Below are 24066 nucleotides of genomic sequence, written 5' to 3'. Positions count from 1 at the left end.
TAATTTGGGGTGAGGGAGAACTTGGAACCTAAGGGCTAGGCTAGGAGGCGGTTGCAATAATCCAAGGGTGAGGGGATAAATATTTGGAAATGGGCAGAGAGAAGGGAAATAAGGTGGATGAAAATGACAGTCATTTTGAAAGAAGATGAATAGGGTCTGTGACTAAATGAAATGAGAGCTCTGTGAGTAGAAACTGCCAAAGATGATTCAAAGTTTTAAGCTTGAATAGCTTATGAGAATAAAAGTGTTATTAACAGGGCCAAAGTTATTTGGAATAGAACTGAATTTGATTGGAAGGGGTAACTATGGAAAAGGGTGTTAGCTTATGGATATAATTGGTTTGGGAGGAAAGAGCTCACAATTCAAGAAGACATGTCTAGTATCTGGGCAGAACTATTAGCCCTGAGACTCAAATAAAAAGATCCAGTTGGAAATGTATATGATATGTGATGCATACATTAGTACTCCCAACTTGGGAGGATGGGATAGAGGATAAGGAGTTCATGAGACAGACTGGTAAAAACCAACTGGGGATGTTCATCCACTCATTCAACAAGCATTTACTAAGCGCAAACTATGTGTCACGTGTATTTGTTAAAACATATTAACTACTCAACTATCTCAGTGCTTCCAATATGGAAAGCAGGCACAATAGTCAAATCAGTACACATATTTGAAAAGTTGTTTTATAGGCATTCTTTCTATTTAGAGCCTACCTGATGAAAGACAACCAGTACAAAAATTCTTTCATTTGAACCATAAGATACTATTTGTCTTGAATGAGGTAGCTTGTTGAGTCTATAGCTATGGCTTTAACACTGCTATATTCATGCAGAAATGAGAGTTAGTGTGCCACTTACATACTTAGTATTTATGACCATTGCAGAGAAGTCTGGATGATACTAGGCCTTTTCAAAATTTTCCTCTTTATCATCAACAAAGAGGGAAGGCCATTTTAGTTGTCAAAGCAAAGTTATAGACCCTAGACACAGAAGATTAAGTTTTATTTCCAATTCCATTAAATACCTTACAGATACGTAAGATCTTTTGAAGAAATACAGGTATGTAAACCAAATGTAATTTGACATTAAAATATATGTTAGCAGGGAATTGAAAACGTATTTCAAATTAAATCATCTCCAAACCTCACTTAATTTAATGTAATTGAAGGAGAAATGCTCTTCTCTCAATAAAAGCCTTGGTTTCACCATCCGTAAAGTGAGGAAGTTGTACTACTTGATCACGCAAGCAATTCTTGCTCTGACTTTCTATAAATATGGAATCAAATCTCGAATCATGGAATATTTTGAAGTTACAAAGCATTGCTGCTAGTTTGTATGCACTCCCACAGAGCTTTTAGTGATAGCCACTTTTAAAAGACCATTTAATATTTAAATTATCATGACCACAAATTGGAGGCAGTTTTTAGCTTAAGATTATGAGGTCATGTTAGAGATCAAAATGATTCTGTAGGGGAGATAAGGCTTCCTTTCAGCAGAATGGTGACAAGAGTGCAGAGGTCATCAACAGAAATAAAGAGAAAAGAATGGTTCTTAATGTTCTCACAATTGCCCCAAAGATTATGGGAGGAAAACCCTGGCCTAGCAAATTACAGTGTTTAGCTCTAGGTTGAGATACAGTTTTTTGTAAAATTTTCCATATGGCAGAATTTGTTTATAGTTATCCTCATGGTCCAACTGCAATATTTCTTAGATCACAAGTCTTTTTGTAATTAGTTTGCAAAACTCCAGGCAGTATATGTGGCCTCTATTTTGCAGAAAGCGGAGTTTCCTGGGAATGAGTTACCAAGGGAATGCCCTTGGAGTTGTTTCTCCAATAGTGGATGTGCAGAAATACACTGATTCTTTCACTTCTGCCCAATGGCTCCATCACAATGCAATTACCTAGGGTTGAGTGGAATATTGAATCAGACCAGAAATGTTGGTTTGCTTAGTCAGTTTCTAACCAATCAAGTCAGCTGGCCATAGGTCGAATAAGGATTGGTTGTCTGAAATATGAAATCTCTTCTAGGAAACCTGCTAGGTGTCAGATATTTTCCATATATTTAATGACCACTTTATAGATATGAATGGAGGCAAGACATTTGCCAGACTGAATTCATTGGAGCAGTGAATATGTTTGTGATGAGATCAATAAGATACTTTTGCTATTTACCATTGACTAAAGCTTAGCTCCTTTAGTTAATAGTGCTTTATTGATTTTATGATTATTTTTGAAAGAGTATGTGTTTAGTATCAGTACTTAATATATTTCCACAAAATGCAAAGTTCACCCTGAGAAGAAATTTTACCATGTTTGAATGTTAGCTAAAACTAACACAAATCAAGTATCCCTGTACTAAGAAAATAACTCCTGGACGGAGGGGAAGCTTTGCACTTCAGCCAGTAAATCCTGCTTCCTAAGCTATAGTGTGCATAAGGCTTTCCCACACATCTCCGTTGCTACGGAAACCTCTTTCAGTGTCTGGGCTCTAAACAGCTGACTCATTTCAAAGTCTGGCTCTCAAACCTCTCAGCTCACAGCTTAGCAAGACAAATGGAAACAAAGAAAAACAAAGAAACAATGAAATATCAATATATACCAGTCCATTTAAAAAGTATGTGTCTTGACATACAGGGAAAAGGCAAGGTAATGCAAATCCTCAGTTGCTACAGACTGCAGTAAAGATATCCCAGAAACATTTACAGCCCACAGCCTATAAAAAGGGCTTTCTATCCTTTGGACTTAGTGACACACAATAAAACTGAAGCTTAAAGAGAGATCCTCCCTTATATCAAAGCAGTCCAACCAGATACATATGAAAATACAAGCAAAGAGCGTGATCAGCAAAGCAGTTAGCATGGGATGGGGGGGCAGGGAGAGAAGGGAGAGGGCAGAGGTAACTTAGAAAACCCCAAAGTAATCTTAGCAACTGTCCAAACAAAGCTTGAAGGTCTATCTACCAAGATTGTCCTAAAGGAAACTTCCAGCTTTGGTCTCTGTCTTTGGGCCAATTAAGTCAACATGTTCAAGGAATACACAGAGGCATGTTTATTAAATGGGCAGATGCCACAAATCTAGGAGCTGGATTTTAGGCCAGAAGACCTCTTAACATTCCTTTGGTATCTCAGACTGAGGGAATAAATGTCCCAGCACTCTCATTGGTGTCAACTGGCCCAGAATATATGGTGGGATTTTGTATATTTTTTACATTTACAACTAGTAATTGTCATAAGTAATAATGGAGCTTTTTAAGGAGTCTGAACGCTTTTTAAAAGTGATTTAGTTTTATAAATTGAGAATCAACTTTAGTTTGGTAGTGAGAAACTTATCTTTGAAAACCCAGTATGGTAGGGATTAGGAAAAAATGCTGCCATTTGGACATGCCTTCACATTTTAGTGCGGGAAGAATTGCTTAGCTTCTATGAGATTATTTATATTGTCTCTATTATCTTGTGCCTCTGAAAGTACTGATCATAATATAGCTCAAGTGAGGACTTCCCTGGTGGCGCAGTGGTTAAGAATCCACCTGCCAATGCAGGGGACACAGGTTTGAGCCCGGGTCCGTGAAGACCCCTTATGCCGAGGAACAACTAAGCCCATGAGCCACAACTACTGAAGCCCGTGCGCCTAGAGCCCGTGCTCCGCAACAAGAGAAGCCTCCGCTCGCCGCAACTAGAGAAAGCCGTGTGCAGCAATGAAGACCCAACGCAGCCAAAAATAAAATATGAATAAATTAATTAATTTAAAAAAAGAATTAAAAAAATAACTCAAGTGAATATTTAAGCATCTCTTTGTTTTATTTACCAATACAAATTATTACTGTGATTTTACTGTGGGAAAATGCAAATCAATAATACATACCATTAAAATACTATCTTGGTGAAAAGATGTGAAAAGAACCATTAATCAATGCATATTTAGTCTGCAAAACATCTCAAGCATTGCTCCCAAACAGGCAGAGTGTGGAAAGCAGTAAGCAAGGCTTGTATTAATACTTGAATAAAAGTTATGACTCTTGAGAAGTCATTTTGTGTGTGTCCAGACACATGCAGGATGATTGGCATGTCCAGTTTATTGTGGTACTTTCTACTCAATTCATTCAATGCTTTGCAGTTAAATTAATGGATTCAGTTGATGAGCCTTGAAAGTCTAACTAGGCTGGTAAATCAAGGGAATGCTGTTGAACCAATATGTCTGGAATTCAAAAAAAAAAACACTGAGGTAGGCAGAATCAAATATGTTCACATTCTAAACCCTAGAATCTGTGAATATGTTAATTTACATAGCAAAAGGGAGGTTAAATTAAGGAAATGCGATGGGGAGAGTAAGGTGAAATACCCAGGTGGGTCCAATGTAATCAATCTTATAAAAGGAAGGTAGTAGAATTAGGGTCAGAGAGAGAGAGGGGCTGTGATGGTGGAAGCAGAGGTTGGAATGATGTTCTGAAGATTGATGAAGGGACTTTGAGGCAAGGAACGCCAGCATTCTCTGAAACCTGGAAAAGGCAAGGAGATATAGTCTCCCCTGGAGTCTCTAGAAGGGATGCAGCCCTGCCAATACCTTTTTCACTGAGTCATGCACACTTCAGACTTCTGCCTCTCAGAATTTTAAGATAATAAATTCGTGTTGTTTTAAGCTTCTATGTTTGTAGCAATTTGTTACAGCAGCTATAGTAACTAATACTGATACTCACTTAATTAGGTAAAGAGTTTATAGCTTTAGAAACAAAAGGGAGAAACATGGACTAGATGATAGGATAGGTAAGTGGCGTCACACCTGGTGGAAATATACACAAATATGAACGGAGCAATGTTAACATGGCTAGAGAATGCCTTCACATGCTAGCTGGCTTTGTGCTTAGCCTTGGCTGTTTCATCAGTTTCTCTGAAGACATAGAAGGCAAATGGCTTGGATGAATCTCAAGGGAATTATTCTGAATGAAACCAGCTGATCTCAAAAGGTTACATGCTGTATGATTGCATTTATATACTTTTCATTTTTTGTTGTGATGAAATTAACATAACATAAAATTAACCATTTTAAAGCATACATTTCAGCAGCATTTAGGACATTCACAATGTTGTGCAACCACCACTTACATCAAGTTCCAATCATTTTCATCATCCCAAAAGGAAACCCTGTACCTATTAAGTAGTCATTCCCCACTCAACCATCTCCCAGCCCCTGACAAAACCAATTTGCTTTCTGTCTCTATAGATTGACCAATTCTGGATATTTCATACAAATGGGATCATGCAACATATGACTTTTTGTATCTGGTTTCTTTCACTCAGCATATTTTCAAGGCTCATCCACATCATAGCATGTATCAGTACTTCATTCCTTTTTATGGCTTAATTATGTCCCATTGTATGAACACACCACAATTGTTTATTCACTCATCCACTGATGGACAATTCAGTTGTTTCCACTTTTTGGCTATTGTGAATAGTAAGGCTGAGAGCATTTATGTACAAGTTTTTGTTTGAATGTTTTCAAATCTTTGGGTATACACCCAGGAGTGGAATTGCTGTGTCATATTGTAATTCTGTCTCTATCCTTATGCCAGCACCACACTGTTTTGATCATTGTAGCTTTGTAGTGAATTTGAAATTGGAAAGTGTGAGCCCTGCAACATTATTTCCCCCAAATTGTATTGGCTATTCAGGGCTCCTTCCAATTTTATATAAATTTTAGTATCAGCTTTTCCATTTCTTCAAAAAAGGACATTGAAGTTTTAATAGGATCACATTGAATCTGTAGATTGATTTTGGTAGTATTTGAATATTAACAATATTATGTCTTCAAATCCATGAACATGACATAGGAAAAGATTTTGCCTAAAAAGTTGGATTAACTTACTTTTGCCTGTAGATCTGTGAGGCTATTTTTCCTCTTGTGTTTTTTTCCAATATGAATGCTATGCTTGCCTCATTCTCAGATTAGTTTAAAAGATAAATTATATTAGGATTGAAACTAGCACAGATCATCATAATGCGTCCTTCCTCTCCACCCCACTATTAACAGTGAAGCATTCTTCCTGATACATTAGTGTAAAACAAACAAACATCATAAAGAAAGTTGTTTTTCACTCATACGGTACTCTTTGAAGACACATGGTCTTAAAAAAAATAATGTTTAAAATACTTCTAGTTCTCTAAACCAAAAGTGAAGCAAAAAGTGGGAAGAAGTACTATAAGAAGTACTGTGAAGGAATCAGAAGAAAAAATATTTTAAAAAAATGATCTGAATAAACACTTTTCCAAAGAAGACATACAGATGGCCAACAGGTACATAAAAAGATGCTCAACATCACTAATTATTAGAGAAATGCAAATCAAAATTACAATGAGATACCACCTCACACCTGTTAGAATGGCTATTATCAAAAAGACAAGGGCTTCCCTGGTGGCGCAGTGGTTGAGAATCTGCCTGCCAATGCAGGGGACACGGGTTCGAGCCCTGGTCTGGGAAGATCCCACATGCCGCGGAGCAACTGGGCCCATGAACCACAATTACTGAGCATGCGCGTCTGGAGCCTGTGCTCCACAACGAGAGGCTGCGATAGTGAGAGGCCCGCGCACCGCGATGAAGAGTGGCCCCTGCTTGCCGCAACTAGAGAAAGCCCTCGCACAGAAAACGAAGACCCAACACAGCCATAAATAAATAAATTAATAAATAAAAATTAAAACTCATTAAAAAAAAAAAGACAAGAGATGACAAGTGTTGGTGAGGAGGTGGAGAAAAGGGAACCCTTGTGCACTGTGGGTGGGAATGTAAATTGGTGCAGCCACCATGGAAAACAGTATGGAGGTTCCTCAAAAAAATAAAAATAGAACTATTATATGATCCAGCAATCCCACTTCTGAGTATTAATCTGAAGAAAATGAAAACACTAATTAGAAAAGATATATGCCACCCAATGTTCACTGCAGCTTATCTTCAAATGCCACGATATGGAAACAACCTAAGTGCCCACCAGTGTATGAATGTATAAAGAAGATGTGGTATATACACAGTGAAATATTATTCAGTTATAAAAAATAATGAAATCTTGCCATTTATTTGCAACAACAAGGATAGACCTGTAAATCTTTAGAAGACAGATTTAGGACTTACCACAGCTCCCCAACATTGGAATATTTTTCCTCCTAGTCACTGCAAATATTTGAGTGGAAACGAAAAAGCCATGTGTCAATAATGTCAAAGAGAGATTCCTACACAGAAAAGGAGGTTGGACTTGATAAACTTTCAAATAGTTTTCAACACTGAGATTCTATGGCTTAAATCTAGGAAGGTAAATTGACATATGGCAAAGCAATACATTGATTATTTAATTTCATAACTGTTCAGAGAGGGAAGAATCCATGTTATACTATACCCTTTGAAGAAGATTTTATGGTGTGAACTGTGAACCAAGTACTGAAATTAGAAATAGTTATTTTGACAGTGATAAAAAGTAACTAGGCTATACATTTTCATAAATATGTGTGTGTTAATGTATATACACACAGATATATGTTTGTGTGCATATATATGTATGTATATATGTGTGTATATAAATTATATATATATACATATATATAATTCTTAACTATAGACTTTGAAAATTGTCTCTCTGTAAATGTTAAGCAACCTCTTTGAGTTAAATTTCCTCAATGATAAAATGAGAATGACCATGTACCTAGTTCATAGGGTTTCTAGGAAAATTATATGGAAAAACATGTAAATTGTTTAGTTCTTTGTCTGGCACATCAGGCTCTCAATAATCCACCTATGTGCTTTTTATTTATTTATTTATGGCCACGTTGGGTCTTCGTTCCTGCACGCGGGCTTTCTCTAGTTGCAGCGAGTGGGGGCTACTCTTCATTGCAGTGTGCAGGCTTCTCATTGCAGTGGCTTCTCTTGTTGTGGAGCACGGGCTCTAGGCATGCGGTCTTCGGTAGTCGTGGCACATGGGCTCAGTAGTTGTGGCGCATGGGCTTAGTTGCTCTGCGGCATGTGGGATCTTCCGGGACCAGGGCTCGAACCCGTGTCCCCTGCATTGGCAGGCGGATTCTTAACCGCTGCACCACCAGGGAAGTCCTGTTCTTATTATTGATATGCATACCTTGAAGCCTTGATAGGCAGTGAAAGACTCAGTTTTATTTAGCATATAAATGTTCTTTCCAAGTTAAATTACTCTTCATACGAACCTTAATTTTTCACCCACGTTATTCTATACATTGCCATTTAATTGAACAAGTGCCTCTGCTACCTAAAGCTACAACCAATGCTACAGAGTAGAAGTTTTAAGCTGGATGCAAGGCCAGAAATTCCCTTTTATAAATGCTGACGTTGGCTCAGATAAGTCATCTTGTTGTTGATGTCTGGTCATACCTTGTGATGAGAATGATATATGCATTCCACAAAAATGTTGACTGTTAGCTTTTTCTACACGGCCTATTTCTAGCTACAATATCTCTTGTTATATTGAGATATATTAAATATGAAGTAATTCCACAAATAAGATAAACAGGAACTCCACCACATGGTTTGTAGTAAGTAGAGTGTCCTGCCGTGATTGTATATTCATTGTACTGAATCTTTTTATGGTATATTGATGAGCCAGTATTAAAAAGAACTACACTGAGTGGCAATTGTCCTTCAAGAAGATTTTTAATTCTACCAACTTTAAGAATGAGGGCTCTTAATTGGTTCTCTGACTTTTATAGTTTTAACTCTATCCTGACGATTCCCAAATCTATGTTGCCGACCTAGAATACTCCCCTGATACCTGCTGGTCATTTCCATTTGGCTGGTTCAGTAGCACTACCAGCTAAATAAACATACCCAAAATGTAACTTGTCATCTTCCTTGGAAGTCTTGCCCTTTCTCCTATGTTTTGCATGTCATACATCCTGTCACTAGGACAGGATCTTTGGAGCCCTCTTAGACTCCCCCTCTCTTTCATCCCCCCATTTCGTCAACTACCCAAATTTCTGGATTTTACTCCTAGAAGTTTCTTCCACCACCTTATCTCCATCCCTCCCAACCACTGCACTAGTTTAAGCTCATCATCTCTCCTGGATTAACCTAACATTAGTCTATTTAATAATTTCCCTGTCTCTACCCTTATTTACTTCAGTGTATGCTCCATATGATGTCAGAATAGCCCATCTAAAAGAGAAGTCTGACTGTATGACTCTTCTGCTAAAAACGTTTCAATGGCTCACTACTGTTCCCAAAACTAAGTACAAGCTGTCTGACTTCATAAACCTAGTTTTTCATGATCTGACATGTGCCTACCTTCCCAGCTCTGTCTTTCACAACCCCTGACTTGGACTTGACATTCCAGCAACACAGAAATGTGTTCAGTTCACGTAAAGAGTTGCCAGGTTTAGAAAATATAAATACAGGACACCTAGTTAAATTTGAACTTCAAACAAACAATGAATGCTTTTTTAGTATGAGTGTATCCCGTGTAACATGCTGTTTTGTACCTTTTCAGTAGTCCATACTATCACATCTCCCTGTAATGCACTTGCCAATTTTAAGATTCAACTCAATTACTACCTCTTGTAGTGTGCCCATCCTCCACACTCCCTCCCACCAATCCTGAAAGAATCAGATAGCTCTCTTAATGTCACATACTGTAATTGTTATTTTTTTGTGTCTTCCTCTGTCAGTGAGATTCCTTAAGGGCAGGGACCATATCTTATTTGTCTCTGTATTGCCACTGTCCAGCTTGGTGACAGATACATAGTAGATACTTAGTAAATATTTGATGAATATATGATTCTTCTCATACTAATGGTTATATTTTCTCTTTATACCCAACAGGAAGAATATTTTTACTACTGCACAAAAGAAAATGAGAAGAAAACCCTTCGCAAAATACAGCCCTAAACTCAAAGTTGATAGGACAGTGTATTTTCCCCTAGAGATTGAACAATTAAAGTACATTTAATAGAAACGAATTTTTCTTTTTTCTTTTTTCTTTTTTTTTTAACATTGTGAAACCTATTATATTTCATGAATTTTCAGCAGCTTCTTTGACCTCAAAATTATACGATGAAGTGGCTCATATCATTTGATTTTTGACTTATGCTCCCGTACATCTTTAAACATATATTTTCCATATTTCAAAGACCTATGGGCATTGGTAACTGACAAACGCAATCCCAGTTAACAACCTAAGAAGGAACTCACACTAACACTTTAGTAAGGTACAAGTTTATTTGCCTCTTGCCTACAATTTTTTTTTAACATCTTTATTGGAGTATAATTGCTTTACAACAGTGTGTTAGTTTCTGCTTTATAACAAAGTGAATCAGTCATACATATACATTACATTTTATTTCACTAAGGATAAGCTTTTACTTAGCACTTGAAAAAGAATGTGTTTGAATATCCATTAAAAAGTGAGTCAGCTGCAAATTTGATATTCAATTCTATGCTGGTGGAGAAGACAGGTAAACACATTCATCAGTGAGTAAGCGAAGGTTAGGCATATGGAGAATCTGAACACTGGGATGAAATTTCTGCTACCCGTCTACCCTGTTTTCATAGCATACTCTTTAGTAGTTCTTTAAATTATGCATTGATTCTTAAACTTATAATATTCTCTAGTTTTAGTCATAGAGATTACAGCAAAATTTGCTTTATACTGTGCTCAAGACATCTTGCTGCTACGTTTGGCTGCTGAACAGATACCTGAAAATGGAAGGATCCTGGGTTTCACAGGTTGCTTAAAAAAATATATGGATGGGACTTGAGGGTGGGCATGTTAGTTTGCGAGGGATGGCAAAACAAAGTACCACAAACTGGCTAAACTGGATGTTTGAAACAGTAGAAATTGGTGTCTCTCAGTTCTGGAGGCTAGAAATCTGAAATCATGATGTCAGCAAGGTTGGTTCCTTAGGAGGATTCTGAGGGAGCATCTGTTCCGTGCCCCTCTCCTAGCTTCCAGGGACGGCTAGCAATACTTTGTATTCCTTGGCTTGTAGATGCCTCATTCCAATCTCTGACTCCACCTTTCTGTGGTGTTCTTCCTGTATCTGTGTCTTCACATCATTTCCTTTTTTTATAAGTACACCAGTCATATTGGATTCGAGCCCACAATAATGACTTGATTACATCTGCAAAGAACCTATTCTCAAATAAAGTCACTTTCACAGATACTGAGAGTTAGAACTTCAACATATCTTTTGGGGGGGGCACAGTTCAACCCATAACAGTCTTCCCTTTGCATCCCCCCAAATTCATGTACTTCCCATGTACAAAATACATTAATCCCATCCCAACATCCCCCAAAGTCTTAACCCATTCCAGCATCAACTTTAAGTCCAAAATATCATCTAAGTATAATCAACTAAAGTCTCATATCTTATCATATACATCATTTAAATAAGTTATGGGTGAGACTATGAGTATGGTCCACCTTGGGGCATAATTCTTCTCCATCTATAGACCCGTGAAACCTGGAAAAGAAATTGTCTGCTTCAAAGATACAGTTATAGAACAGGCTTAAGATAGACATCCTAGGGACTTCCCTGGTGGTGCAGTGGTTCAGCGCTTCCACTGCAGGTGGTCCGGGTTCGATCCCTGGTCGGGGACTAAGATGCCGCATGCTGTGCGGCATGGCCAAAAAAAAAAAAAAAAAAAAAAAAAAAAAATATATATATATATATATATATATATATATATAAAGAAAGATAGACGTCCTATTCTAAAAGGGAGAAATTGGAAGAAAAAAAAAAAGGTGTCATTAATCTAAAGTAAGTTCACAGCACAGCAGGGCAAGTTTCACCAGGTTCCAGGGCCTAAGAATAATTCTCTGTGACTTGATGCTCTGCCCTCTTAGCCCTGGGCAGCAGCCCTACCCTCTGGAAACAAGGAGGTGGCCACTCTGCCCCCTTGGCCTGTGCTCTTTCTGGCCTTTGCATCCATGGCTCTGCCCTTAGAGTCATGCTTCCTTCACTTTGTCCCACCTCTGTCCCTTTCAATCTAGGCTAGCAATGCCATGTTGGTATACTTCTCAAAAACCTTTTCTGTCTTCCATGAATGTCAAGGGAATTCACCCCATTTGACATGGGGTTTCTCCCAGATCTTTCAAGGATCACCACATTCCTATTGCTGACTTTTGCTGAGATGGTTGATTGGATCCACAAAGCACGTACCTAATCAATTCAGCCAACAGTTGTTCAGCCACACCCTTGGCCTTGTTTCCAGATCATGATATCTGGATAGACTGAGAATTTTCCAAATCATGAAGCGCTGGTTGCTTTTGACTTAATAATTTATTCCTTAATTTATATCTTTACTCTCGCATTTTAACATAAGCAGTAAGAAGAAATCAGGCTGTATCTTCCACACTTCGAAAATTTTCTCAGCTGAATATCCAGGTTTATAGTTTATAAGTTCTACATTTCACCCAACAAAAAAAACACAATTCAAACAAATTTTCTGCCACTTTATAACGTGGATTGCTTTTCCTTCAGTGCTCAATAATGCATTCATCATTCCCTTTTAAGGCCTCACCAGAAGTGCTTTAGTGTTCATATTTTTACCATCCTCTCTTAAAGGCAATCTAGGCTTTTTAAAAAAATCAACACTTAGGAATTCTTCCAACCTCTACCCATTATCCAATTCCAAATCTGCTTCTATATTTTAGATATTTGTTACAGTAGCAACGCACTTCCTGGTACCCAAATCTGTATTTGTTTTCTTGGGCTGCCAAAACAAAGTACTACAAACCGGATGGCTAAAAACAACAGAACTTTATTGTCTCACAGTTCTTTGGTTTAAATGATTTGGTTTAAAAGAGTATGAAACCTTGTAAAAATATATAGCAACCAGACATCTAGATATATGATTCAGAATAATTAGGCAGAGATTTATAAGATTCTGATTTCATACTAATTACGTCTCCTGACAATTACGTTTTAGGTTCTAAGTAGCTAAGTAGCAATTGCTTATAGTTTGAAATGCATATATTAAATGCAAATATCTATTCCACTAGCAACAACTTTAGCCCAAATTGAGCAATTTAACTGGCTTGGCCATGGTAATGGTTAAACCAGTCATTCATGGAGATAAAGTATGTGCTAATTAGGTTTGCAGATGACACTAACTAGTGAATTTGCTAGTACATTTAAATTGGGATTTAAATTCAAAGTGACTTGAATACTTAGAGAAATGGTCTTTCAGAAATAGAAATTCAATAGATGTAAGTGCATGATCTGGCATAGTTGGCTAGAATGAGTAGCTGACTCTTAGCTACCTCCCTACTTCCTGCCTCCAATCCATTTTATCCCTCAAGATTGTCCTTCCTCAAACATAGCTCAGATCATGTCAGCATACTTCTCAAAAATCATCAAGGCTCCCCATTGCTCAACACATTAGTTACCAACTCCTCACTCTAGCACTTAAGGCCTCAATATTTTTTTCAAATATCATCAAGGTTCCCAGATATTTGGAAATTAAACAACACATTTTTACTAACACATGCTTCAAAAGAAATTATTGAAGGAAATTAGAAAATATTTTGAACTGAATGAAAATCTAAATACATCATATTACAATTTTTGGGACTTGGCTAAAGAAGAGCTAAGTGGGAAATTTATGTCATTAAATGCTTATATTAGAAAGGAAGAAAAGACTCAATTTGATAACATCAGCTCCTACCTTGAGAAATTATAAAACTAAATTAAACCCAAGGCAAGAAGAATGATAGTAATAATATAGATAAGAGCAGAAACCAATGAAATTGAAATTAGAAAAACAATAAATAATATCAATGGAACAAAACTGTTCCTTCGAGAAGATCAAAGAAGCTGAAATATCTGAGAATTTTTTTAAAAGACTGTTATAAAACAATGGTTTTGGACACTGTCTTAGTCAGTTTAGGCTCCTATAAAAAGATACCATAAACTGAGTGACTTATTAACAACAGAACTTTATATCTCATAGTTCTGAAGCCTAGAAGGATGAGATCATGGTGCCAGCATGGTTGGGTTCTGGTGAAAGCTCTCTTCCAGGTTGCAGACTGTTAACTTCTCAGTATCCTTACATGGCAGAAAGAGAACTAGCTAGCTTTCTGGCCTCTTATAAGGGCACCAATCCCATTCATGAGGGCTCCACCTTCACGACCTAATTACCTCCCAAAGACCTCACCTCCAAACACATAAGGATTTGGGGGAGACACAACTATTCAGTCCATTGCAGACATAGTTTAAAGTATATGAAACTGTGCATATAGAGAAAATGACAGATAATATAGGAGTTTGCAGAAAGGGCAAAAATGACAGGATACTTATAATCATATAAACAAAAAAATGTCTTATAGTAGTAATTTGTAATTGTTTAAAAGTGTGGAATAGTGATCAAATTATTTAGATCTACAGCAAATGCATATAAAGGAAACAAGGTGATAATGTGGGAAAATTAGGAACAGTTTTAATTTTCAAGAGGAAAATGCTAGCCAATTTATTAAGTGGTATTGGTAAAAAAAAAAGTATTGGCGGAGTTACTGGTGCTTATTAATTCACTTGTATCTTTATTATTATTTTTTTCTTAAATTGAAGTATAGTTTCACTTGCATCCTTTTTTTTGGAGAATGTGAACCTACGTTGTAAAAATGGAAAAATAAAAGTATTGTAAGATTATTCCATTGCAAAGAAATAAATAATGTGTATATGTTTTACAACTGAAAAATCCATAGAAACACATTTGGATCAAAATCACTTGGTAAAACTCAGGGATTGATTAGTTCCAGAAAGTTGGCCATGGTCCAATAAAGAGAAATTGTTTACATGAAGAAAGCGGCTATGTGGTTGTTCTAATAAAAAAAAAGAAAGAAAAAAAGAAAGAAAAGTAAAGAACAAGGAACAAACAATACAGTGATGAGAATATCCTAAGGTATAAATAATATTGAATCACATCAATAAGCATTAATGGCTTTGTTAGGGCAGTGTGTGAATGAAACCATTAAAATAGTGGAATTGTTGAGTGTAGAAAATGAGTATGTGAAATACAGCTAACAACAAAGCACATAACATATACAGTAGAGAAGATTGTCAAAATTATCAATTATAGCACTTTTTACATGATATTTACTTTGTGAAAGATAACCATGTGTTGAGAAACTGTGTGTTGATAATAGTCTATGAAAGAAAATGATGAACATTCTAATGAAAATGTTGCGTCAGTCATAAGAAAATAAAAGTGCATTTTCAGGCACAACTTGGAATTAATGCAGTAATGACGGAAGAACGTATTTTTAAAATAACATGATTTATTTATTATGCGCTCTGACAAGAGACATATAAACAACACTCATAGTAATGAACGTGATAATTATAATCCCTTCTCCCCAAATCGCCTGTGTACTGTCCTTCGTATAAATATTGGATCTAATCATATCATGGAGAATATGATTTAGATGTAAATATAATTTTCCCTTTTAAAATATAAGTTAATACTTCTTCTGGATTCTTATCTGTGCAGCACTGTCTTTGAAAGTACGAGGGAAGTTGGATGGTTACACATAGCTTACTAATTGGATTGCATCTCTTTTTCTTTCTAGTCAGATAAGCAGTAGGCATGCCAGAAGCTGGGTAGAATCCAGCAAGAGGTTGATCAATTTTTTGCAAACAAACCATTTAGAGGATGTGTATTTTTGGCAGTCAAAATTACATTTTAAAATATTTATAAAGGTAATTCATATGTGTTTCAAAAATGTTGGAAAATTTTAAAACCATGAATAAGAAAATAAAGAAATCAATTATATTTCCACTAGCAGAGAAATACATTGCTGACATTTTGCTGTATATTCTCCTAGCTGTATGTAAGTATGTCTATATTAACATAAATGTGTCCCATAGCCTTTCAATCCTGGTTTTAATTTGAATAAGATTGAAATTTTGGGACATTTGTCATGCCTAGATAATTTAGATTTTAAATTTGCATTATAGGACTTCTGCTTCTGGCCATAATGGAGTAAGAGGAACTGAACTCCTACCTGGTATACCTAAAAATCCAGATGAAATATATGAAACAAGTTTTAACTGATTGGACATCAGGCCATGAAGGACAGTGATCTCTAAGAAATGGAAAGCAAATGAGTAAAGTCCTACGATATCCCAGTTTACTGCCTGGGAAGATAATGCAGGCCAATCCTCAATCCCAGACAGAATCTGGTGGCAACATAGACCGGCAGTCATAGCCACAGGACACCCGCCCTCTAGTGTCCCAACAGCTCAGAATCTGTGGGAGGCAGCCTGAGCTGGGGACAACACCTGGATCATTTTTCAATGCATGTTCACACCCAGCCCTTTTGCTGCAGAGTCTCTGAGGTGATTAGTCCCAGGGGTTGCCCCTCCAATTGCCCCCTCCTTGTGGCTGCGCACTGCCTTCCACTCTTCATTGGTGCCCCTGGCCTGTCTCAACTGGCAGACGTCGGTCACCACCCCACTCACTCACATAGCCCAGCTGCTACGGAGGGGTCCACTGCACACAGGGGCACATCCCAGCCTCCAGCAGGCATCAAGACAGCTCCCTGCCCGGGGACACTGGCAAGGGAGCACTGGACCACTAGAGGTGTCAAGAAATGGAGCTCACCCAAACGATGCAGGGGAGCAGCTGTGCTCTTCCTGACAGGACACAGGGGCGACTCTAAGGCAGCGGGTGGTGTCCGGCATGTGGCTGGTCCACTCCTCCCAATGACCTACCCACTCAGACCACACTGAGACTTCCAGCTGGTCATGAGGATGCCGAGATTTCCCAGCCTATTCTTGTAAGGCGTCCAGTACCACCCACCCAGATTCCCCACCATCTCTCCTTCTGGGCCCTGAACTCTGGACTCAGAGAGCCCTGACTGCCAGCCTGCCTGGGGCCCTCTGGACTCGGTTCTGTACGTGCTCTCTTGTGGGCTCTGGCAATTGCTCTCGCCAGGATGCTCTCAATGACCCTCACTGACTGAGAGTATCCTTCCCTGGCTCCTGGTCATTCTGGCCAAGTCCTTGCTTCTCAAAGTAAAGGGGAAAGGTCCTGCTGACATTTCAGAATTTTAAGTCATGCCCAGAGGAAGCCCTTTACTCAGGACATCACTGCACAAATCCAGTTTTATATGCGTGAGGGATTAAGTTAATTTTCTGCTTAACCTAATGAGAAAATGGGAGACATACTAAAATAACTTTGACACAGTATTTGGGGCTGTTCCACTGGGAGCAGGGTCCAGTCTTCAGAGAAGAGGAAGTGACGAGCCGGTCAGCAGGCCAGGATCCAGAGCTGACAGGAGGGCACATGAAGGAAGACCAGTGGAAGCGTGCATAACGCAGGAAAGTGCCAGACCCGGACAGAAGTGCCAGCACCTGGGCACACTCAGCTCCCAAGAAGCCCTGGGACCCAGGCAGGAGGACCAGAGGTAAATAAAGCCCACAGACAATCCCCAAGTCCAGTTTCTCACCGTCTCCTTCCTTCTTTAGGCCTGCTTTTAGCACATTGGACACAGGGCCCTTCTTTTCGTTGCCATGATGCAGTACTGGGAAGGGAAACGAACTCAGAGACAAAAGGTCGGCCTCAGGCTGGGAGTAGTGGGGACAGCCTGGACCTCGATGAATTCAGACCAGGGATCCAGTCCCAGCTCTGTCACTTACTGGACATATGATACTGGATGCATGGCCAAGTGGCCAATATGAGCCTTAGTTTCTTCATTTGTGAAGTGGGTTTAATAAGCCCTGACTTGTGGGACTGCTGGAATGTACAATATATAATGTAAGTCAAGCACATGGCCTGGCATTTAATGGATCTTTAATAATAGCAGTAATTCTAATATGATTTTGACCCCAGACTCTATCAGTCTCTCCTGGGATTGTGTGTGTGTGTGTGTGTGTGTGTGTGTGTGTGTGTGTGTGTGTGTGTGTGTGCGCTCCATGGCATCTCAGAGAACACACAGCACTCTAGGACATAAAACAAGTGAGCCCCAAATGCTGCTTTGTAAATAAAACTCAGTAAATTTTCCCTGTTAGTGGATATAATCTTTAATTTGGATACTGGGAAGTCTTCCCCAGTTGAATGCAACTCAAAGCTTCCGGAATTTGAGTCAAGGACTAACTCCTTTCCCCTCTCCCAGCTGCTCTTCCATCCAAACAACTATTTTCATTCATTCATCTCACCCCCACCAAAAATCTAGCCCTTGCTTAGAGTTGGCCAAATTGCACTCAAGATAACTTAATTAAAATGTCCTCTCAGTGGCATGGGCTCTGGATCTCCCAGGCCAGGGAAAAAGTGCCAGCCTCTGGGCACCACTTCAAAGAAATATCAGCCTTTTCTCAGGAAATCCTTGCAGATGATGTGTACAGAACACCAAGTCTGTGCACTGTGTTCAGTGGCGTGGGGACAGAGGGGCAGGACACCTGCTCCAGGTGGAGACTGGGCTATGTTTCTCCACGATCCCAGAGAAACTGCCAGGACCAGTTTTCCATTCTAGGCTTTTCTCTCACCTCTAAGACCCACCTATAAGCACAAATGAGCCAGTGAGCCAGGACTCTCATTTATTAAGATTTAATTTCTCACACATTGTTTAATTAGCCAAGCAAATCGAGGTGTGTAACTTTAATCTTACAAAACAACAGACTAAATGGGATACAGGATTCTTAGGATAACCATCTTTTACATTTTTTTCTTCTACTTCTCAATCCCATCTATTTTATTCCTGGGCCCTTGCATGTTTCTAAGGAAATTCCTACTCCAATGCCATGTTATCCTGTTCCAGATCACAAAACATGACGAAAGATTTCCCAATTTGTTTTACAGACTAGCAAAATTCTTATTCTAAAGCCTGACAAACAGCAACAAATATGTGACCAACGTTATTCACGAACCTAGACTCTAAAGCTAAAAACCTTTAGGGAAAAAAAAGATAAAATCCGCAATTCAGCCCTCCACTATTTAGAACCTTGACTTCAAACACAGAGTGGAGAATCTTCCTCTGACTTCACTCAGGGCAGGAGAGGCTGCTGGGCATGACACTGGGGCTGCCACTGGCCATGGCAGAAGTATCATCCCCTGCGGCAGCTCTGGCCTGGGCTCTCTCTTTCTCATCTCTCAAAGCTTCCTCATACCAGGGTGAGAACTCGGCGGGGTCAATCTCATTGATCTTGGCAAAAAACTCCAGGACTTTCATCTTGGTGGTTTCGGCGTGGGCCCTCGGGCCCCACAGGAATTCGTACTGTGGAGGATCACTGTTGGGCACCTGCTGGCGCTCCAGGTACTTTTCCTCCACCAACTCTTTGGTGATGAGCTTCTTGGTCTCCCTGTAGCTGAGGTTCTTCTGCCCAACATACGCCCCAATAATACTCAGCACTTCCCAGACTTTCTCCTCAGGAGCACGGTTGCCCTGCATGAAGATCACACCCAGCATCAGTACCAGGACGCCGGTCTTGGGAATGCCCTGGTCATCACTCAGCATCCCATTGTAGGTGAGGTCTAGTATCTTCACGAGCACATAGGAGTGGCTGGTGGGGTCCATTTCCTTCACTTCAATGCCAAAGACGATCTCCATGCAGTCACAGGCTTTGCAGAAGATCTCAGGGAAGTGGTCCTTGTGCTCTTTGACGATACTCCTCAGCATTTCTGCCTTCGTGATGGGCTCCTTTTTTACATGCTTGACACTTAAGAACTGCACCAATTCAGCCACCTTCTTGCTCACCTCGTCATGGAACAGGAACTCGGGAGCCTGGGAGGCGCTCACGCCCTCTTCCTGGCTGTGGGAGCCCTCATTTGATCTACTCGATGGAGTGGCTTCGACGGCCACGGAGGAGGCGCAGGCTGCCTGGGAACTCTGGGGAACGCTCTGCGCTCCAGCAGCAGGCACAGCCTCTGCGGTGCCCTGGATCGAAGGAGAGCGTGAGGGGGCAGCAGCCTCCCCCTCCTCAGCTACGGGAACCTGTGCGCCCACCAGGCCCTGAGCCTCTTTCTCGGCCTGAAGGCCTGCTGCAAGCACGTCGCACTGACTCTTCTGACTGTGAAGCATGATGATGCGTGTTGGGGGCAGCAGGCAGGGGTGTGGGCAGGGCGCGCTGATGGCGGCCAACTGATCTGCGGGAGAGAGTGTGAGAAACTCAACCCTGTCAGCTCTGACCACGGCCATCTTAATAGGTCTTCCCTTAGACAGTGCTCTGGGGGGTCTCCTGTCTTCCCGACTGGTCTGTGCCCTAAGAACCAGCGGGAGGACCTGTGAAACTCCTCAGGGTGTAACCAGCCCGCTCAGCCTGCAGATTCCAGGTAAGACAGTAGGCTGTGCGAGGCCAGGCACTGTGGTGTCCCCTCTGTTCTGGTGTGTGTGGGGGGCCCACTGGTCGACATTCAGGGTCCTCACCTTGACTGACTCCCGGCCCTTCCTGGGCTTCCTCTGCTCTGCTGACCCGAGGACACATGCCTCAGACCAAGAGCCTCGCTCCCGGGGTTACTTGAGTCCCTGTAAGAGAAACTGAGGGGCACCTCAGGCTGCAGACTGCAATCACAATCCTGCCCCAACCCCCCACGCTGACAGGAGGGGGAAGGCCGGACTTCGGGACGCTCCCACCGTTCTGGGGTGGACGGCCCCACCAGTGCCCACTCGGGGTCCTCGTCTTCCTCCCGGCCAGGCAGGCCCGCGCCCCACCCCTCTGCTGCTCTGAGACAGAACTCTCAGAACAAAGCTCACACTCCCGAGACCAAGAGGAGGGCACGCATTCGGCCACGCCTGCCCAGGGCCTCCCTGGGGTGGCGGTAAGGGCTGGACGGACTCGGGGACCCTGCTCGCCTGGAATACACAGATCATTGCAGTCCCTGTCTTAAGGCCTGGGACTCCTCCCTCTGCTGACCTGAGGTCACCCTCCTTAAACCAAGGCCTCACTTCCTGAGACAGCGGAGGAGGAAGTGAAGGGGCGCCACACTCGACCACCACTCCCTGTGTCCTGTCATGGCTGCCAGCAGGGGCAGGGAGGCGCCGGGCCCCATCTGCTCTTCCACAGGGGGTCCGCCCAGCCCCCCACCTTCCAGTTAAGTCCTGGCAGAGCCTGAGACTCGTGCCTCTACTGCACTGAGGCTCCGCGAGGGCAGCAGGCGGGAGTGCGTTCTGCCCCTTCAGCTGACCTGAGACTGCATCCCTGAGGCCCAGGCTCTGCCTCGCCGAGACCGGACAAGGGAGCGCAGGGGACTGGAGCGGCCCTGCTTGGGGGTCTCCCGGGGTTGACAGCGGGCGTGGGACGCGGCCAGAGGCCCGTCTCTCCGCAGCTGAAGGGCCTCCCTGTCCTACCCCGTGAGTCCAACCCCTCTGCGGACCCGAGGGTGAACCCCCCAGACCACGGCGGCCACCTCACGGGGACCACCGGGCGGGGCGGGAGGCCGGGTCTCTGCCCGACAGGCCCGCGGAGTCCCTGCGGCCGGCGGCGGGGGAGGTGCCGTGTCTGCCCAGCCCCGTTTGCGTCCGGCCTGCTGGTCGCCCTCGGCGCTCCCGAGGTGACCACACCCATTCCCGTGGGGCCCGAAACCCTCCTTTATGCCGACTTCCGGGGGCTTCCGTCGGGTGAAGGCCGCCATGTCCGGGAGCCGCCGGGCAGGGGCCCAGGAGGATGGAGGCGGCACCGGCGCCTGAGCGCCCGCCTGGGCCTCTGAGGGGAGAGAAGGGCAGGTCCCCGCGGGGCCTCCCGGTCCTCTCAGCCCACCGGGAGCTCCTCGCCATCCCGCCTGGCGGGCCCTTCAGCCCGAGGCCCTCACTGCCCTGAGACCCCCGATGTGGAAACGGGAGAGGCAAGGAGGATCGGCCCGGCTGCCTTTCCCGGGGTCCCCGGGCTGCCAAGGGGGAGCAGGGGGAGTCCCTGTGGAGGTCCCGCCAGGCTCTGTGGCAGGGCACCCACCGCCCCCCGCCTCTCCTGCCGACAGGGCCGCCCTCTCCCTTCTGCGGCCCGAGCGCAGCCCTCAGGCCCGGCTGCCGGGAGCGCGCGGAAGGAAGGACGGAGTGCCGGGGTCGCCTCTGCCTGACGGGATGGGGGCCCCCAAGCTGACAGCAGGGGCTGAACGCCATCTCTTCGGTGGCGGGGGAGCTCCCGTCCCCCCTCAAGGTGCTGCCGTCGGCCCTCAGGCAAAGGCGTCTCTCCCGGAGACCAACCCCACGGCGTCCTGAGGGAACGAGGGGGCATCACTGAGCCCTCCCGGGGGGGGGCTCGAGGGGCTCCGCGTCCGCGGAAGGTGCCCTCGTCCATCCTCACGGCTTCCCACGCAGTCGCCACGGGGCCCGCCCCCCTCCCTTCTTCTGACCCGAGGCCGCCGCCTCAGCCCACGGCCACCACGGCCACCACGGCCCCGGGGCACCAGGCAGAGCCGTCAGGAGACGGAGAGGGGCCCCGCGGCCCACAGCCCCGCCCGAGTCGGCTCAGGGCGGACAGCCAGCCGGGCGGGGCGGGCGCCCACGGGCCCCCGGTGCGGACTGCGAGGCCCCCTCGGCCTTCCACGAGGGTCCCCCTTAACAGCCGGCAGGGCCAGGACCCCCCCTTTTCTGACCCGAGTCCAGCCCCGACGGACAGGGCCCCGGGCCCCGACGCTCCTGACACGGAGGCCCAGGGAGAACACCTCCGAGGCCCGGCCTGGGCTGCCCGGGGCGCCGCGCAGGGCGGGCGGGGGAATGCGGAGAGCGGCCCTCGGGCCTTCCTCCCAGTCCTCACCTCCGCGCCGGCCGGCTAGGGCCTCTGCCTCCGCCCACCCAAGTCCGCGCCACCGGCCCCAACCGGCCCCAACCGACAACGCCTCGTTCCCTCAGCCCCCGGCCGGAAGTCAGGCACCTCACATCCGGGCCCCCTGCCCGGGGCCTCGAGGAGGACGGCAGGGTTAGAGCGGGCCGGAGGGGCCCGTCTAGGGCGGCTGAGAGGGCCGCTCTCCTCCCTGTGGACCCTCGCCTTGCCGCCCAGCGGGGCCTGGGCTCGTTCCTCTGTTGCCCCTCAGAGGAAACCTGCTGGGAAAACCCCTCAGGCCTCCCTTTGACTCCTGCGCTGCGTGAGCGCCCTGCCTTGGTCCCCCTGGGGCCTCACCCCTCAGATCAGGAGCCTTCCCTCCCCAAGACGGGAGGGAGGCGGGGCCTCCACCTGACAGGCCTGTGTGGGGTCCGCAAGAGCTTACCGCAGGGGTGGGGGGGGTGGTCTGCGTGGCTCCCTGTGTGTTCTGGGTTGGGTCACCCTCATCCTCCAGAAGGCCTGCACCTGCTGCCTTCACAAGGCCCTTCCCTCCCGAGATGTCCACCTCAGAATTGAAGAGGGGGTGGCACCTGTTCCTGACACTCCTGCTTGGGGCCTTGGGTGCGTTTCTGTGGGGCCCCTCTGTACGGGTGGGCGGATAATTCAGCCCTCCATAAGGGCCCTCACCTTCATGCCTGGCAAGGCCTGGGAGTCCTCCCTTGGCCGACCTGAGTGCTCCCCCTCAGATCAAAGCCTTCACCTCCCTGTAGATGTATCCCCTCTCCTGGTGGAAGTCAGGGTCTGCCACATCTGGCCATAGTGCCCCAAGGCCTCCCAGGGCTAACAGCTGGGGTAGGATGGGCCTGGGGACTAGTTTCTTCTGTGGCGGGAGTTCTTCGCCCTCCCTCAGGATCATCACCTTGACTCCTGGCACTGAGTTGGCCTTCTCCCTCTCTGGACCCGAATCTGTCCATATCAAACCAAGGGTGGAAGACAGCATCCCAAGCTTGTCATTGTGGCACAACTTTACTGAATTTGCTTATTATTGAAACAGTTTTGTTGCTGTTGCTGTTGTTGAGGTTTTAGGGTTTTCTGTATACATGATTATATCATTTCAACTCGAAGAACTCCCTTTAGTATTTCTTGTAAGGCAGGTCTAGTGGTGATGAACTCGCTCAACTTTTTTTGTCTGAGAAAGTCTGTATTGCTTCTTCATTTCTGAAGGACAGCTTTGCCAAGTGTAGTATACATATTCATGTATTTCATTATTTTCCTTTTAATGTCCATGGGATCCGAAGTGATGATTCCTATTTCATTTCTGATATTTGTAATTCTGTCTTCTTTTCTCTTGGTTAGCCTAACTAGAAGC

At 43.9% G+C, this 24066-nt stretch overlaps 1 long non-coding RNA gene and 1 pseudogene across 2 annotated transcripts in view; both read right to left on the bottom strand.

Annotated features, from left to right (window-relative positions):
* Nucleotides 1-24066, bottom strand: part of LOC309652052 — an 877231-nt gene that overhangs the window by 357871 nt on the left and 495294 nt on the right. The gene's annotated exons all lie outside the window — the stretch shown is intronic.
* Nucleotides 17929-20578, bottom strand: LOC309651902 (putative MAGE domain-containing protein MAGEA13P pseudogene; annotated as a pseudogene). Its single transcript has one exon. The product of its transcript is annotated as a putative MAGE domain-containing protein MAGEA13P pseudogene (transcript).

This window comes from Balaenoptera physalus, assembly GCF_965194825.1.
Source record: "Balaenoptera physalus genome assembly, chromosome: X".
Lineage (NCBI taxonomy): Eukaryota > Metazoa > Chordata > Mammalia > Artiodactyla > Balaenopteridae > Balaenoptera > Balaenoptera physalus.
Note: the sequence above shows the minus strand (reverse complement) of the source record. Positions and strands in the feature narration are given on the sequence as shown.